Below are 10,501 nucleotides of genomic sequence, written 5' to 3'. Positions count from 1 at the left end.
AGCACACCTGTAATCCTAGCTCTTTGGGAGGCTCAGGCAGGAGAATTGCTTTAACCTGGGAGGTGGAGGTTGCAGTGAGCCGAAATTGCGCCATTGCATTCCAGCCTGGGCGACAGCAGCGAAAAAGAATGAATGAGGTAGAAAAGGAACATGTCAAGGAGATGGGGAGGAGGAGAGGAAATTTACCTACATTTTGCTTTGTTTTCCTGCTCCTGTTCCTGCTAAGAATCATCAGTTCCATAAAGCTTAGATGGAAAGTTCTCCTAAGACAGCCACTTCCTATTCATCTTTTTTTTTTTTTGAGATGGAGTTTCGTTCTTGTTGCCCAGGCTGAAGTGCAATAGTGCGGTCTCAGCTTACTGCAACCTCCGCCTCCCAGGTTCAAGCGATTCTCTTGCCTCAGCCTCCCGAGTAGCTGGGCTTACAGGTGCCCACCACCACGCCTGGCTAATTTTTTTTGTATTTTTAGTAGAGACAGGGTTTCACTATATTGGCCAGGCTGGTCTTGAACTCCTGACCTCAGGTGGTCCACTGGCCTCGGCCTCCCAAAGTGCTGGAATTACAGGCGTGAGCCACCACACCCGGCTGACTTCCCATTCATCTTTGAATTCCAACCAGCCCTACTTTTGAATTCTCAATGGAGCTAAATCCATGGCTTCCCATCGCCTATAACAATGCTTTCCAAATGGCTCCATTATTAAGCTCTCCCCAATGGCAGCAAATAATGGACTATTTCCAACTACTTATTTATTGGAAGGCAGCCAATAATGTCTGAAATCCCAGTTTTATTTTTTAAATTCATAGGATTTTACATTCAATTCCCCATAATACATCTTTCATAGGATAACAGAAGATTGCCTTTTCTCCCCCAAGCCTTTGAGTAAAATTGACATTCCAGGCAATATACCACATTTACCTGTGGTTTCTTATACCCTGATCACCTTAGGGGACTCCTCAGTACACATGGCCCAGGATGGGAATCCTTGAACTTTGGTTTGAGGTCATCTTCTTCAGGATGGCCTTCAAGACCCTGTGCAATCTGATTCTAGCCTTATATTCTGCCTCTCTTCCCCCACATCCCACCAACCTTCTGTTCTCTGAATAGATCCCAAGTTTGTGTCCCTGTTTACCTCTGCTCTTGATGCCTGGACCACCCTTTTTGACACAAATCGGAAATACTCTCCTATGTAAAGTCTTCCCAGACACAACAATTACACACATTCAAATTAGATTTAGATGCTCCCATTTTGGTGTTCCACACCACTTGGTTTATTCTGGTATAGTGTAGTAGGAAAGAAAGAACTGGCTTTGCAGTGGGGACAGATCTTAGTTCAGAATCCATGTTCCATGTTTATTAAATTGTAACCTTAAACCAATCATGTTTGTGAGTCTGAATCCTCTTCTGTAAATGCAGATCCATTTGTAATGGCTGTCAGAAGGACTACAAGTTCATGTATGCAATGTGCTTGGCAGAGCGCCTGGCTCAAAGTCATTCCTGTTCCAGGAATGTTTCTTGTCATGCCAATAATGGCATGAAAGTCTGTGTTCCCCACCAGACTGTGACCTCTGTGTCCTGTATGCTGGTCACAGGGCCAAGAATAGAATAGGGCTTGATGATAGAATAGAGCAGGGTGATGTCGATTACTAAAATCTGGGAATGTTTCCCTTTATTTTCTGAGTTGAACTGCATTGAAATGAGATCACCTGAGCGGTAGAGGGCACAAGAGAGTTAGTTGGTGATGAGAGGCTCAACCAAGTAAGAGGTCACTTTTTTTTGTTTTGCTCTTTCATCCAGGCTAGAGTGCAGTGGCACGATTTTGGCTCACTGCAACCTCCGCCTTACAGTTTCAAGCAATTCTCCTGCCTCAGCCTCCCGAGTAGCTGGGATTACAGGCGCCCACCACAATGCCCGCCTAATTTTTGTATTTTTAGTAGAGATGGGGTTTCACCATATCGGCCAGGCTGGTCTCGAACTCCTGACCTCATGATCCGTTTGAACTTACTGTTGCCTCTGCCCTAGAGTGCTTTTCCCCTGTATTTTTTTTTTTTTTTTTTTTGGCTTGCCTTCTTAAGTTCTCTGCTTCAATTTGACATCGTCCATGTGGTCTTAGCTCATTCTTGTTATAATCACAGTGTCTTGATTGTGCCCAGCAATATTAGGTGCCCAAGTATTGTTGACTGAATTAAGAAGAGGGATTATCATTCCAAATAATTAGGTTTTCATTAATGGAACTTAGAATATCACTGACTCTTGCTCTTTTGACCCAGGTTTTTCTTAAAGCTATAAGAAACATTAAATGAAGGTCTAATTGACATACAGGAAACTGCACATAACTTTAAAGTAACAATTATGAGTTTCTACATATGTATACACCTGTAAACCATTATCACAATCAAGATAATGAGCATATTCATCACCTCAAAATTTCCTCATGTGCCTTTGTACTTCATTCCCTCCCCAGCAACCATTAATCTGCTTTCTGTCACTGAAGATGGGTTGCATTTTGTAGGATATTATCTAAATAGAATGATACAGTAAGTACTGTTTCTTTTTGTATAGTTTCTTCGATTCAGCATAATTATTTTGAGATTCATCCATGTTACCACATGTATTAATAGTTCATTCTTTTTGTTAGTGAATGACATTTCATGATGTAGATATATCACAATTTGTTTATCCATTTGGGTTTCCAGTTTTTGGCTTACAAATAAAGCTGCTGTGAATATTTGTGTACGTGTCTTTGTATGGGCATTCATTTCCATTTTTGGGGTTCATACCTAGGAGTGGAATGGCTAGATCATATGGTAGGTATATATCTAACTTTAAGAAATGCCCAAACTGTTTTCTAAAGTGATTCTACCATTACATTCTTACCAGCAGTGTTTGACAGTTCTAGTTGCCCTACATCCTCACCATCATTTGATGTGTGGTCAGTCTTTTAAAATTTTAGCCATTATAGTGAATATAACAGTATCTTATCATAGGTTTAGTTTGTATTTTTTTGAGTGACCAATGATGTTGGCATCTTTTCATGTGCTTATCTGCCATCTGTGTATCTTTGATGACATGTTTGTTAAAATCTTTCACCCCCTTTTTATTGGATTGTTTTTTATTATTGCATTCTAAGAGTTATTTATATATTCAAGTCCGTTATCAGAAGTTTTGCATATATTTTCTCCCAGTTTGGCCTGCCTTTTTTGTTTTTATAACAGTGTCTTTCAAAACCAAAAGTTTTTCATTTTAATGGTGTGTCTAGTTTATTGATTTTTTTCCTCTTGTTAATAGTTTGTGCTTTTTCTTTCGTATTCAAGAAGTCTTTGCCAAACCCAAAGTCACCAAGATTTTATCCTATATTTTCTTGTAGAAATTTTATGGTTTAAATCTTATATTTAGAAAGCCTATGATCCATTTCAGATTAATTTTTGTATGAGGTATGAGATAACAGTTGAGGTTCACTTTATTGCATGTGGGTTTATAATTACTCCAGCACCATTTGTTAGAAAGATTATCCATTCTCGGTCTCCCAACGCGTTGGGATTACAGGCGTGAGCCGCCACTCCAGGCCTCGGGATAGGTCTTAATACCTCCTTTTTATAAAGGAGGTCCAGATAAGTAAAGTGATTTCCACCAGGTCACACAGCCCGCTAAACCTCTCCCAAAGGGTTACACGTTGGTAAAGGAGCCGCCCCGTGAGAGAGACCGGACCAATCACGTTTGCTGTGAGGTCACTTTGGAGGCCTGAGATTGGTGCTCGTGTCTAAACGGACCCGATCTTTCTGAGTGGCTGGTGCAGCTGAGGGAGGTTCCAGGTGGCTTGCCCGGGGGCTGCCCAGCTCGCCGTCCTCTGCAGATCCCCTCGGGACTCTCAGCATTGTGTGGGTTAGCCGTGGAGACGCCCTGCCCTTCCTGCTTTGGCCAGTCAACCCCCTCAAGCCCGTGCCCGTAGAGGCTGCAGCCCTTCCTCACCTCATCACTCCCCATCCCCCCAAGACATGGAAAGGCCGTGACAGCTGCCAGCCCTGCACATGCACTTGTTTCAACAGCGGCGATTGCACATCACGTAGTCCCCACGTGACCTGTCGGGCCTAGGGCAAGCGCAAAGCTTTCGGAAATCCGAATTATTGCAACCTTGACTTCCTGCCTGTCTCTGAGGCTCCCGGGCTGTGCTTTAAGCTGGACAGGCACCTGCTTTACAGGGAAAAGGACCAAGGTCCAGAGAGGAAAGGGGCTTGTCCCAGGATACGCAGCAAGTTAGTGACAGAGTCATACTCTTCCCTCTGGGCAGGCACCTGTAGTCCCAGCTACTTGCGAGGCTGAGGCAGGAGAATTGCTTGACCCCAGGAGGCAGAGGTTGCAGTAAGCAGAGATCACACCACTGCACTCCAGCCTGGGTGACAGAGTGAGATTCTCTCTCAAAAAAAAAAGGGCCAGGAGGCCGGTGTGGTAGCTCACACCTATAATCCCAGCACTTTGGGAAGCTGAGGTGGGTGGATCACCCGAGGTCAGGAGTTCGAGACCAGCCTGGCCAACATGGTGAAACCCTGTCTCTACCAAAAATACAAAAATTAGCTGGGCATGGTGGCGGGTGCATGTAATCCCAGCTACGTGAGAGGCTGAGGCAAGAGAATCACTTGAACCGGGGAGGCAGAGGTTGCAGTGAGTTGAGATCGTGCCATTGCACTCCAGCCTGGGCAACAAGGATGAAACTCCATCTCAAAAAAGACAAAAAATAAAATTAAATTAAATTTTAAAAAGGCTGGGCATAGTGGCTCATGCCTGTAAACCCAGCACTTTGGGAGGCCGAGGCAGGTGGATCATGAGGTCAGGAGTTAAAGATCAGCCTGGCTAAGATGGTGAAACCCCGTCTCTACTAAAAAATACAAAAAAATTTGCTGGGCGTGGTGGCATGTGCCTGTAATCCCAGCTACTTGGGAGGCTGAGGCAGAGAATCACTTGAACCTGGGAGGCAGATGTTGCAGTGAGCCAAGATCGTGCGTGCCACTGCACTCCAGCCTGGGCGACAGAGCGAGACTCCATCTCAAAAAATAAAAAATAAAAAATAAAAATAAAAAAAGACATTTGCTGGAAATAAGCACTGGAATAGAAGTTTCAATACTAATTACTGTTCTGCCACTTCCATAGTGTTTGTTCAGCTTTGGCTAAATCCATTCTCTTTTATTCTCTTTTTAGATCCTCAGTCTTCTCATCTGTAAAATGGGACTCCCAATCTCTACCCCACCTTGATGCTGGGAAAAGACAAACCAACCTCAATACCTAAGTTTAAAGGGTGTTTTATATAACCATGAAAGTGTTGTCTTGGCCAGGTGCTGTGGCTCATGCCTGTAATTTCAGCACTTTGGGAGGACAAGGTGAGAGGATCCCTTGAGCCTAGGAGTTTAAGACCAGCCTGGGTAACATAAAGAGACCCCATCTCTACAAAAAATAAAAACATTAGCCAGGTGTGGCAGCATGTGCTTGTAGTCTCAGCTACTTGGGAGGCTGAGGCGGAAGGACTGATTGTGCCCAGGAATTTGAGACTTCAGTGAGCCATGATTGTGCCACTGCACTCCAGCTGGGATGACAGAGTGAGACCCTGTCTCAGAAAAAAAAAAAAATTACCTCTCAAGAAGAACTGCTGAAAGCAGTGAAGGAAATAAGGTTTGTATATCTCTTTGCAAACCTTAAAACACTGTAAAAATTAGGTAGCACACTATTTCTAATGAGATAACTTTTTTGGGGTGGGGGGCGGAGTTTTGCTCTTGTTGCCCAGGCTGGAGTGCAATGGCGCGATCTTGGCACACTGCAACCTCTGCCTCCTAGGTTCAAGTGATTCTCCTGCCTCAGCCTCCTGAGTAGCTGGGATTACAGGCATGCGCCACCACACCGGCTAATTTTGTATTTTTAGTAGAGACAGGGTTTCTCTATGTTGGTCAGGCTGGTCTCAAACTCCTGACCTCAGGTGATCCACCCGCCTCGGCCTCCCAAAGTGCTGAGATTGCAGGTGTGAGCCACCGCGCCTGGCCCTAATAAGATAACTTATAGAACATTGTATGACTTACAAACACTGGACCTCAGACTACACTTTGAGTACCCAAGAACTAAATCCTTGCTACTCAAAGTGTGGCTTGAGGAACAGCAGCATCCATATCATTTGAGATCCTAGTAGACATGGAGAACCTTGGGACCCCCACCACACCTACTGAACCAAAATATGCATTTTAAAAGTTATTATTATTTTCTTGAGATGGAGTTTTGCTCTTCTCACCTAGGCTGGAGTGCAATGGCACAATCTTGGCTTACTGCAACCTCCGCCTCCCAGGTTCAAGTGATTCTCCTGCCTCAGCCTCCTGAGTAGCTGGGATTACAGGCATGTGCCACCACGCCCAGCTAATTTTTGTATTTTTAGTAGGGACAGAGTTTCACCATGTTGGCCAGGGTGGTCTCGAACTCCTGACCTCAGGTGATCCACTTGCCTTGGGCTCCCAAACTGCTGGGATTACAGGCATAAGCCACTGCACCCGGCCTAAAATTATTATTATTTTTAGAGACTGGGGTCTCATTATGTTGCCCAGGCTGGGCTCAAGCAATCCTCCCACCGCAGCTTCCCAAATAGCTGGGACTACAGGTGTGAGCCACACTGCCTGGCCAGAATATGCATTTTACTGAGATCCCCAGGTGACACAGATACACAATAAACTTTAAGAAGCAATGCTGTAAATCATAGGATACATGCACTGGAATGATTTTGAAAATAATCTTCAACTCCCTCATTTTACAGGTGAGCGCACTGAGCCCAGGAATGAAAGGAACTTGTCTTTCTAAAAGACCTGTGTCACCCCCATTTGGAAACCAAAGGCTCCACAATGCCCGCATCCTTAGCTCAGCATTTCAGGCCCTCCCATCTGGCCCCCGCCGACCACTCCACTTGCTACTTCCCCACCTATACTAGACAAACCAATCGCTCTGACCCACTCCTCTTCTCTGAACTCCTCAGGCTGTTTTGTCTGTGTGGGCTGCTCTTTCCACCTCTCTCCAGTGTCAGTTCAAACTATGTTGCCCGACTGCCAGTCCTTGTCTAGGATGCCTTCCTAACCCTTACTGGTTGACAGTGGGCTGTGGTTAGCCAGCTGAGGGCTCCTCCACTTCCCGAAGCACTGTGGTCATCGCCTGTTTTACCAGACTGGGAGCACCTTAAGGATAGGAACCAAATATGATTTCTTTATTTGCCTTCCAGGTCCCAACACAGAGTGAAGCACTTTGTAAGTGCTCCGTTTGTGCTATGTGGTTAATAACTTATAACAATGCCTCCAGATCTATTTTTTTTTTCTTTTTTTTTGAGATGGAGTCTCATTCTGTCCCCCAGGCTGGAGTGCAGTGGCGCGATCTCGACTCACTGCAACCTCCACCTCCTGGGTTCAAGCAGTTCTCTACCTCAGCCTCCTGAGTAGCTGGGATTACAGACACCCACCACCACGCCCGGCTAATTTTTTCGTATTTTTTTTAGTAGAGAGGGGGGTTTCACCATCTTGGCCAGGCTGGTCTTGAACTCCTGACCTCACGATCCACCTGCATCAGCCTCCCAAAGTGCTGGGATTACAGGCATGAGCCCCCGCGCCCGGCCAACTTTCTGCTTTTAAGACTATGAAATCCCAAAGAGTAGGGACCTGATATTCTCTGCCTGCTCCATCTCATTCATGAGACTCACGTGCCAGAGCACAACGGGCATGCGTTCACCACCTAAGCTGGCTGGCTCGGCTTCTGATTATAGCCATTCCCATAATGTGTGTGTGGACCCAGCTCACTGCAGCATGCTCATGGAAATCCAAATGAGGAAGAAGGGTTGCAACACCAAGGACAAGGAAGGGATCAGGTTTCAGGACAAATCATCTCAAGTCAGGGGTGAGATTTACTGCCTTCTAAAAAAAGCTCACAAGATTTCAAGCTGTGACCCCAAAAGTCTATTCCTGAGCCCTCCTGCCTGCACATAAAAACTGACACAGTGAGGTGCTCAGCCCATGTTGTTGAGTGAAAAAATTAATCTGGACTTCTAAATGTAACCAAATACTGACTGTCAGAAAAAAGCAGTTGTGCCAGTAGAGAACTGGAACTAAATGTCACATGGCATTAAAGTCTACGCCCCTAACCTTTGGCCACAAACCTTGCTATCCACCCCAGCCTGCCTTTCCAGCTTGTTCTCTTCCCTCCCATACACACTCTTTGAACCTCATCCCAAATTATTTGTTGACCCTATAAACATCACCTGCTTTCACGTTCCAGTGCCTTCACACATGTGATTCCCTATGCCTAGAATGCTCTTCCCTCTCCGTTAATTAAGGTAATTATTTTTCCTTCAAAACCCAGGTCAAGGCCAGGCACGGTGGCGCACGCCTGTAATCCCAGCACTTTGGGAGGCCGAAGCGGGCAGGTCACCTGAGGTTGGGAGTTCGAGACCAGCCTGACCAACATGGAGAAACCCTGTCTCTACTAAAAATACAAAATTAGCAGGGCATGGAGGCACATGCCCATAATCCCAGCTACTTGGGAGGCTGAGGCAGGACAATCGCTTGAACCCAGAAGGCGGAGGTTGTGGTGAGCTGAGATTGTGCCATTGCACTCCAGCCTGGGCAACAAGAGCGAAACTCCGTCTCAAAAAAAAAAAAAAACCACCACCACCACCACCACCAACAACAACAACAACCCAGGTCAAGTAGTGCCTCTTTCAGGAAGCTTGCTCTGACCACTGACTGCCCCCACCACCAGGCTGGTTGCCTCTGTGCTTTAGCAAGTGCTCTGCTTCCTTTTTTTTTTTTTCTTTTTTGAGACAGGGTTTCACTATGTTGCCCAGGCTAGAGTGCAGTGGCTATTTTACAGGCATGACCATAGTGCAATGCAGCCTCAAACTCCTGGGCTCAGTCTATCCTCCCGCCTCAGCTTCCTGAGTAACTGAAACTACAGGCATGAGCCACCACACACAAACATGCTTCTTTTTATAAGAGTACTTACCATGTTCTTTTTCTGTTGTCTTCCTTCCCTTCCTACTAGACTTGAGTACCTTGAGGGCAGGGCCTGGGTTTTATCTATTTCTGTGTCCTCAGTGTCCAGCATACAGCATGACACAAAGGAGAGGTATTTATTGAGCACATGCCCAGTGAAAAGAATGTGCAGTAAAAGAGTTATCATCAGTTAGGGAATTTACTCCCACACCGCCAAGGAATTCCTAGTTTAGGAAAGGCTCTTTTTGTTGGAGAATAAATTATTTACAAGCATCTGACCTCCTAGGAAAAGGCTAGAACAGTGAATAGTAGATGACAGGTGAGAATGACTAGGGAAGTATAATTTTATCACCATTCCAAAACACACATACATTGTTCCTGGTAGATGCATAATTTGTAGGAGATGGACACAGCACCCTCTTATAGAAGGGTCCCCTGGGCCGGGTGTGGTGGCTCATGCCTGTAATCCCAGCACTTTGGGAGGCCGAGGTGGGCGGATCACCTGAGTTCAGGAGTTTGAGACCAGCCTGGCCAACATGGCCAAACCCCGTCTCCACTAAAAATACAAAAATTAGCCAGGCATGGTGGCACACACCTGTAGTCCCAGCTACTCGGGAGGCTGAGGCAGGAGAATCACTTGAACCCAGGAGGCAGAGGTTGCGGTGAGCCAAGATCATGCCACTGCACTCTAGCCTGGGTAACAGAGTGAGACTCAACCCTGTCTCAGAAAAAAAAAAAAAAAGTGGGGGGGTGGGGGCCAGAAAAGAGACAAGGGCATGAGCATTGGATCGCCATGCCTTTCTTGGATGTGCTGAAAAGGTTCAGCCTTAACATAGATTGATGGTGGACAATCCAAAGTGCTGAACAGCCCTACAAGATTCCTGCTCGATGTCAGGCTTTTCAAAAAGAATGGATAGAATGTGTACATGGAATCGTTAGTATCCAGGCAGCGAAGGAGTGCAAGATAGAATATGATGATTTTGTAGAGTGTATACTTCAGCAGAAAACGATGAGACGTCTGAGTACCATTAGGAAGCAGCGGGATAAGTTGATAAAGGAAGGGAAGTACACCCCTCCACCTCACCATGTGGGCAATGCGGAGCCTTGGCCCTGAACAGAGCAGCTGCTGATGTCTGGAGGCTGATTTTCCTGTTCTCTGTTCTCCACTGGAAAGGTTGTTTACAGAAAACCTCCTTGTCAAAGTGTGTAAAAATAAAGGATTGCTCCATTCCCCACCCCCCAAAAATATAATGTCTAGCTTGCAGGATTTGCAGGAGGATTTTATAATAATAGCCAATACTTATATAACAGTTATATCTTGCCAAGTCCTATTTTTTTCTTTCTTTTTTTTATTTTATTTTTTGAGACAGAGTCTTGCTCTGTCGCCCAGGTTGGAGTGCAGTGGCACGATCTCTGCTCACTGCAACCTCTGCCTCAGGGGCGCAAGCAATTCTCCTGCCTCAGCCTCCTGGGTAGCTGGGACTACAAGTGTGCAGCACAACGCCTG

General features: G+C 45.7%; 1 pseudogene; it reads left to right on the top strand.

Annotated features, from left to right (window-relative positions):
• Positions 1–9,787: 9,787 nt before the first annotated feature.
• Positions 9,788–10,205, top strand: LOC107973916 (NADH dehydrogenase [ubiquinone] iron-sulfur protein 5-like; annotated as a pseudogene).
• Positions 10,206–10,501: the final 296 nt, after the last annotated feature.

The sequence above is a fragment of the Pan troglodytes genome, chromosome 1, assembly GCF_028858775.2.
Source record: "Pan troglodytes isolate AG18354 chromosome 1, NHGRI_mPanTro3-v2.0_pri, whole genome shotgun sequence".
In the NCBI taxonomy this organism is placed as follows: Eukaryota; Metazoa; Chordata; class Mammalia; order Primates; family Hominidae; genus Pan; species Pan troglodytes.
The sequence above is the reverse complement of the archived record's forward strand: the minus strand, read 5'-3'. Positions and strand labels throughout refer to the sequence as shown.